Genomic DNA, 8,810 nt, shown 5'->3' with positions numbered 1-8,810 from the left:
TTTGTCATATAATAACGAGGGTACTAGTGTGTTTATGTGTGTATCAGATGATTTCAGCATATCCATGTGGACAGAATCCAAGTATTGCCGTTATCAAACTAACGGAAAAGACAGGTACGGAAAGAGAATTTTAAAGATTTGATTTAATTTTTTCATTGATGAGTATACATTAGCTAAAATATGAGCAACAAGACGGGTGCCACATGTGGCACATGATCTTTTAACCCTTCCGGAGCACCTGAGATCACCCTAGTGTTTGATGGGGTTCGTTTTGCTTATTCATTAGTTTTGTATGTTGTGTCATGTGTACTATTGTTTGTCTGTTTGTCTTTTTCGTTTTAAGCCATGGCGTTGTTAGTTTATTTTTTATTTATGAGTTTGACTGTCCCTCTGGTATCTTTCGTCCCTCTTGTACTATTTTAAGGTCTATTAAATTCATTGTCAAAATTTCAATAAAAAATAGTATTTTTTTATCTTAGTACTGGTAATAAAAAATGTAATAATAATTAACAATTTACTTTATTATTTCAACAGTTTAGAAGACATTATGTAAATCATACTGATAAGTGAATTAATGAGAAGGTTTCAATTTAACACATGGATAAAAAAAAAAGTATCTGCTAACTTTTCCGGAGCACATGAGATCACTCTTAGTTCGTAATGCTTAGGTTGAAGTTTTCTATATTGTGTGTTGTGTACTTTTGTCGGTTTGTCCCTTTCATTTTTAGCCATTGTGTTGTACAAGAACGTTCAATTTATGAGTTTTATTATAACTTTAGTATCTTTCGCCTCTCTTTCAGATCTACTAATAGTATTCAGTCAGAGTCATAAGTAAGCGACAAAAAGAGATGTGTCATAACTAGGAATTGTTTTGTTATAAACGAGGAGTTGTTATGACTTTTCCATGCTAGCTGGTTATAACTGTTTTCGAGTACAGGCAAAGACCTATTCAAGATTGAAAAATGAAGTCACTAAAAATGTATTTTTACTTTCGCAGGATTCAGCGTTCAAGTTTGCACACATTTTTTTTTATTATTCGATAGTCACTGATGAGTCTTTTGTGGACGAAACGCGCGTCTTGCGTTAATACAACATTGAATCCTGGTATCTATGATGAGTTTATTTACCAGACACATAAACAAGTATCTTAATCTTTTTTACCACACCGTATTTCTAACATATCATTAGTATGATGATGACTATCAATAGTTGCCTCCCTTACACCATCAGTTTGATGTGTTTAAGCTTTTGATTTTCGAACTTCTAGACTTCCCATTTAGAAAGTTTATAGGAAATTGGTAATTTTGTTACTTTCGACTATTTCAGGAGTAACACTTGGTGTGAAGTAACTTTCAGGTATCTTTTATTAAGAACATTTTGTGTGAGGGTCCCGATATTTGAAAGCTATAATTTCGTAAAACAACCGAAAATCAAATAAATGCGACCAAATTACAGAATCAAACATATGTTTATGCCATAAATGGACAACTGAAATAATAAAAAATAATAAAAAGTAGTTTCAAAGGCATGAATTTGCACCATATAATTGATAAGACTCAAGTATTTGTCAGTTATTTAGTTTTGGTGGTGCTGCACATAAAGTCCTTTTAACACCAGTTTAATGGCTTGTTTAAGATTTTTTCAAATTTACCAATACAAATAACAAATATTTTTTTTAATATTTCAAAAATCTTGAAAATTCCATTGATCTCTTTAATTTATGGTACATATGTATGCTATAAAAGCGATAAGAAGACATATCCAACTATATGGTATGATTTGTTATCAGTTTTGACGGCCATACGACGACCTATAAATGTTTTTGTCTACTTAATTGGAACTCCGTTTCATTGCCAATCATACCACATCGTCTTTATTTTTCTAATACTCAAGCTGAAAAAAGTGACATAAGAAAATAAGGAGATGTGGTAGGATTGCCAGTGAGGTAACTATCCGCCAAAGTTCAAATGAAGCGTAAGCAAAAATAGACAACTGAAATAACAAAAATCCATACTGTATAGGCGGGTATACAAGACCCCGACGTAAAAAAATATAACAATTCACTTAAGAATAATAAAGGCTTATTCAGAACAAATCATTTTACAATAACATGTATGACAAAAATGAACAAACGCCATTCTTTGAACTGTAGACTACTGACTTGGAACATGCAAATACAGAATGTAACAGGTGGAACTTGTAATGAACGCTCAACCCCTCCGAACTTTGAACAGTGGTGTCACGGCAACAATATACACTATAAAATCAGTTGAAAAGGGTCAAATCATCAGATCGATACAAAGAAGAAAAACATCTAGCCAAACGCAGATCAGACGTTGCAGGGTATTTGTACATCTAGAATAGCAAAAAAAAGACAAGGAACAGATCTGAGAATACTCACAGTTATGACAGCCAGTTTAAACCCAATAAAAATAATAATTTAGTGTAAAAACGTCATTTACAGTTAGAATAAACATGACCAAAATGTGGATATCGACAGATAGAAGTACGTGAACGCGAATAACAATTATATGAGGTATTGTTTTGATTTACTGTTAACAAAATCAACATTTATACCAATAACAACAATATTCCAAGATATAGTTACATTGTTTAATTGGTAACCTTAGAGGTTAAATAACTTTATCCCCATTGGTCAACATTGTAACAAAATTGCATAAAGACACTATAGACAAATAACAAAAAGCCACGAATACAAACAAATCCATAGAACAATAACACAATATCGTGATATATAAATACCGGGCCACGACAAAAGCGTTTTACGAGAAATTGACATAACATTAAAGTGTACTATAACATGAATTCTAATATGACGTCCTTATATCGCTTTGTAAATAAAGCCGTGTTCTAATGAGCACAAAATATGTTTGACACATGTGCACCAACTTACTGTTTATATCACGTTATATCCATCGTTACCCATTAAAATATATGCATTGAAGCCGCTAACATAAACTTTTATTATATATTTTTATCAAACAACATATATTTACCCTGCTCGTAGTTTTTAAACATGAAATGTAATGTACATACTTCTCGGGGAGAAAACGGGAATAGCCAAAAAAAATTACGGAGTTTTCGTACGCTTCAACCTATAAAAATGCTGTATTTGTCCTATTAGAATCGAAATAATTCTTTCATGTTATGTTCTATGCTCATTTTAACATGGTTAGGCATTTTATTTGACCATATTTTACACCTTCGCTAACGCTCAGTGTAAAATATCGACAAATATAATGCCAACCTATGTTAAAATGAGCATGACATGAATGGATTATTTCTTAAATAAAGGTGACAAACAACGTCAGTACATATAATCTATACCTGAGGAACATTATGTATTATTATTTGCAAAATTGACAGGGAATACGTATCAACATCGTCTTGGTATCTTCCGATAAATCTTTTTAAATAGAACGAGAGAATCTTTGACATAACCCTTTCGGTTCAGACATTGGTATGTTTTATACATTATATGTTTTATAAAGTCTGAGTATAGAAGTTGCAAGGTTTTGGATATAGACAATAATATATCTATTAGAAAAGCCATTTTTGTAATAACAAAATCACGTACGAGTATGTCTAAATATTTCTAGCGTCTGAAATATCCTGTATCCACCATGTTAAGACAATCAGCATACCGACTGTACATTTTTTGTAGATAATCATAACTTTGAACATCGCCATGTTTCAGTTTATCAAGAAATACAGATGAAAGTGTACCTAAAATACAAAACAGAACAACTTTAGATAACATTAGGTTAAGATTAATGATTGCCAGAGGATGTTTGTAGTTTTCTTTCGGAAGAAATGTCTTATCGTGTGCAACATGCCTTAATTTCTCAGTTGAATTTTTATATTCCTTACTAAGCTCGGTGCCAGTGTACTTTGGCATATATAACTGATTAATGACTTCACTAGTCTGTATAAAATACTTTCCATTTTAGGTCATGCAAACCACAATTTTCCAATTCCTTGTATTAGTAAATTCAGCTATAATTTAACGAGATATTTTTTTTTTTGAATATTGATTTATGAATTAGAATGACCTCTTTTAACTGCTACATGTCTATAATGAAGCTGTTTCGACATTTATCTTTTTTTAATAATTCTTGCAATATATTGCCTTTTCAATAGTTAGTTTCAGCTAAAGTTTTACATGATAACTATGTATTAAATCATTTGATATTCATTGTTTCTAAACTCTTATTTGAGCAATGATAATTTTCAGTAATATAGATCAATTAAAATTTACAAAACACGTATCATTACCTTCATTTCTTGATTGTTTAATGATAAAAGAGATAGGATTCTTTCCACATGGATGTGCCACGACCATTTGAGACAGACACATGCTAATAACTAACACCATCATTATATGATTTGACATGTTGAATCTACAAGACAAAATCATAAAGATAAATATAAAAAGCGACTACAGCAATTCAGCGTCATGTAGCGTGGAAACAGATCAAATAATTTATTAAACAAATCTATTAAATAATTCGATTGAATTTCATGTAAAGGCATATGCGTTCAAAAATTGAAATTATTGCACTTTTATGATTATAATACTATTTTTCTGTTCAGTTAATCACATGTTTGTCAAAATAATACTCACTGCGACGTGAAAAGTACGGCAATACAAGTTCCTTGAACGATTAACGTAATGTAATATTTGATTTCTTTTTCAATATAAAATGAAATAACTTTGTCGACATGGTTTTATTAGTGATGTTCTGACGTAGGAATATTCACTATACCAATTTCCTGTACAAAAGTTGATCATGGCCTTTCGAAAGGTGTTTCCTTGACATTTGGTTCCATCATGGCGATCATTAGCAAAAGTCGACAAACTGAAGCATTTTCCCTCACACTAAGGATCTATTCACCGAGTTCCATTTGAAATACTGATATCAGTTCTATAAATGTGTTTATCCAAAGAATAAATAAAATTGAGAATGAAAATATGTTAAATATAGTTTCATTCTCTATGTACCTACATAGAGAATGAAACTTTATTTAACATCTCGAAACCGTCTTCATGTATCAGAAATAAGGACATATAATGGGTATAATAGTTTATATATTATATTTTTTAGGTGTTAAGTAGGACGTCCATTTATACTGAAATAGTACATATTCTTATATTGGGGCCAGCTGAGGACCACGTCCGGGTGCGTAATTTTCTCGCTAATTGTAAACTTATTGGTGGACTTTGGCTGTTGTATACTATTTATTCGAGTTGTTGTCTCTTTGACATATTCAATTTTTTCATTCTCAATTTTATTCATTCTTTTGAAAAACAAATTTATAGAACTGATATCAGTATTTCAAATGGAACTCGGTGAATAGATCCTTAGTGTGGGGGAAAATGCTTCAGTTTGTCGACTTTTGCTAATGATCGCCATGATGGAACCAAATGTCAAGGAAAACACCTTTCAAAAGGTCATGATCAACGTTTGTACAGGAAATTGGTATAGCGAGTATTTATATGTCAGAACATCACATATAAAACCATGTTGACAAAGTTATTTCATTTTATATTGAAAAAGAAATCAAATATTACATTACGTTAATCGTTCAAAGAACTCGTATTGCCGTACATTTCACGTCGCAGTGAGTATTATTTTGACAAACATGTGATTAACTGAACAGAAAAATAGTATTATAATCATAAATAAATGATTTCAATTATGAACGCATATGCCTTTACATGAAATTCATTCAAATTATTTGATAGATTTGTTTAATAAATTATTTGATCTGTTTCCACGCAACATGACGCTGAATTGCTGTAGTCGGTTTTTATATTTATCTTTATGATTTTGTTTTGTAGATTCAACATGTCAAGTCATATAATGATGGTGTTAGTTATTAGCATGTGTCTGTCTCAAATGGTCGTGGCACATCCATGTGGAAAGAATCCAGTCTCTTTTATCATTAAACAATCAAGAAATGAAGGTAATGATACGTGTTTTGTAAATTTTAATTTATCTATATTACTGAAAATTATCATTGCTCAAATAAGAGGTTAGAAAAAATGAATATCAAATGATTTAATACATAGTTATCATGGAAAACTTTAGCTTAAACTAACTATTGAAAAGGCAAAATATTTCAAGAATTATTAAAAAAGATAAAGGTCGAAACAGCTTCATTATAGACATGTAGCAGTTAAAAGAGGTCATTCTAATTTATTAATCAATATACAAAAAAAATATCTCGTTAAATCATATCTGAATTTACTAATACAAGGAATTGGAAAATTGTGGTTTACTTGACCTAAAATGGAAAGTATTTTATACAGACTAGTGAAGTCATTAATCAGTTATATATACCAAAGTACACTGGCACCGAGCTTAGTAAGGAATATAAAAATTCAACTAAGAAATGAGGGCATGTTGCACACGATAAGACATTTCTTCCGAAAGAAAACTACAAACATCCTCTGGCAATCATTAATCTTAACCTAATGTTTTCTAAAGTTGTTCTGTTTTGTGTTTTAGGTACACTTTTATCTGTATTTCTTGATAAACTGAAACATGGCGATGTTCAAAGTTATGATTATCTACAAAAAATGTACAGTCGGTATGCTGATTGTCTTAACATGGTGGATACAGGATATTTCAGACGATAGAAATATTTAGACAAATTCGTACGTGATTTTTTTATTACAAAAATGGCTTTTCTCACCCTTTACTAAAGTAGGAATTCAACTTTAATAGAATGTTAGCCATTCATTCAGAGCAGAACGTCTGGAATTTATAATCGCTGCATGATACTGCTGATATAACTACAATAAACAAGCGTACATTTTCGACCAACAGGTATAATAACCAAACCTAATTAAAGTTTACAAACAAAAACTGTTGTGGAAAACGGCATACATTTGATTTGTACAATTGAAAGCATTTGTCCAATTTGATAAGCAATTTGATTTTAATTTCCGATGTGTCAGTGCCTTATTATTAGATGTCTTATTATAGAACGATTATTTTTCATTTTGGGATTGGAAATAGATTCAACAACGGTACAAATGTTGAGTTTCAATATGTTCATGAATATTTTTAATAATTATAATGTATATATTGATTTGTTCAGATTTGTTTAAATTATTTCTGTTTTTATGATATATTTCTATAAATAAATGGTTAATATGTATCTTGAATTTTATCAAATAAATGCAACAACCACCACTTAGACTGGTGTATACTACAAATGAAAAATACTTGAACACAGTCTAACCGTGTAGCCATAAGATATTCCGGTCTATCTCGTTGTACAAAATCTTATTTATCTTGGTGTTTGGCTCCGGAATATCGCTTGAAATAACAAATCCCATCACCTTAGCACTAATAAACATGCATATGATATCTATATTATTATCTATATCCAAAACCTTGCAACTTCTATACTCAGACTTTATAAAACGTATAATGTATAAAACATCACCAATGTCTGAACAGAAAGGGTTATGTCAAAGATTCTCTCGTTCTATTTAAAAAGATTTATTGGAAGATACCAAGACGTTGTTGATACATATTTTCTGTCAATTTGACAAATAATAATACATAATATTCTTCAGGTATATATTATATGTACAGACGTTGTTTGTCACCTTTATTTAAGAAACATTTCTTTCATGTCATGCTCTATGCTCATTTTAACATAGGTAGGCATTATATTTGTCGATATTTTACACAGAGCGTTAGCGAGGTGTAAAATGTGGTCAAATATAATGCCTAACCACGTTAAAATGAGCATAGAGCATAACATGAAGGAATTATTTCGATTCTAATAGGACAAATACAGCATTTCTATAGGTTAAAGCGTACGAAAACATCGTAAAATTTGTTGGCTATTCCCGTTTTCTTCCCGTGAAGTATGTATATTACATTTCATATTTGATACGTTTAAAAACTTCGAGCAGGGTAAATATATGCTGATTGATAAAAATATTTAATAAAAGTTTATGTTAGCGGCTTCAATGTATATATTTTAATGGATAACGATGGATATAACGTGATATAAACAGTAAGTTCGTGCGCATTTGTCAAACATAGTTTGTGCTCATTAGAACATGGCTTTATTTACAAAGCGATATAAGGACGTCATATTAGAATTAATTTTATAGGACACTTTAATGTTTTGTTAATTTTTGGTAAAATGCTTTTGTCGTGGCCCGGTATTTATATATCACAATATTGTTCTTATTGTTCAATGGATTTTTTTGTATTCTTGATTTTTTTTTTTGTACTTTGGCTATAGTGTCTTTATGCAATTTTGTTACAATGTTGACCAATGGAGTAAACTTATTAAACTTCTAATTAAACAATGTAAATATATCTTGGAATATTGTTTTTATTGGTATAAATGTTGATTTTGTTAACAGTAAATCAAAACAATACCTCATATAATTGTTATTCACGTTCACGTACTTTCTATTGTCGATATCCACATTTTGGCATTGCACAAGGTCATGTTTATTCTAACTGTACACTAAATTATTTTTATTGGCCTTGAACTGGCTGTCATAGCTGTGAGTATTCTCAGATCTGTTCCTTGTCTTTTTTTGCTATTTTAGATATACAAATACCCTGCCACTTCTGATCACTGTTTGGCTAGATTTTTTTCTTCTTTGTATCGATCTGATGATTTGACCCTTTTCAACTGATTTTATAGTGTATATCGTTGCAAGTTAGGTAGGGTTGAGCGCTCATAACAAGTTCAACCTGGTACATTCTGTATTTGTATGTTCCAAGTCAGTAGTCTGTAAATCAGTG

General features: G+C 30.6%; 1 long non-coding RNA gene across 1 annotated transcript; it reads right to left on the bottom strand.

Annotated features, from left to right (window-relative positions):
- Nucleotides 1-2,960: 2,960 nt before the first annotated feature.
- LOC143074401 (uncharacterized) lies at nucleotides 2,961-4,707 on the bottom strand. Its single transcript, XR_012977836.1, has 3 exons — nucleotides 4,646-4,707; nucleotides 4,297-4,421; nucleotides 2,961-3,747 (listed from the first exon to the last, which is right to left on the bottom strand). It is a non-coding gene; the product is annotated as an uncharacterized LOC143074401 (long non-coding RNA).
- Nucleotides 4,708-8,810: the final 4,103 nt, after the last annotated feature.

This window comes from Mytilus galloprovincialis, chromosome 5, assembly GCF_965363235.1.
Source record: "Mytilus galloprovincialis chromosome 5, xbMytGall1.hap1.1, whole genome shotgun sequence".
NCBI lineage: Eukaryota > Metazoa > Mollusca > Bivalvia > Mytilida > Mytilidae > Mytilus > Mytilus galloprovincialis.
Note: the sequence above shows the minus strand (reverse complement) of the source record. Positions and strands in the feature narration are given on the sequence as shown.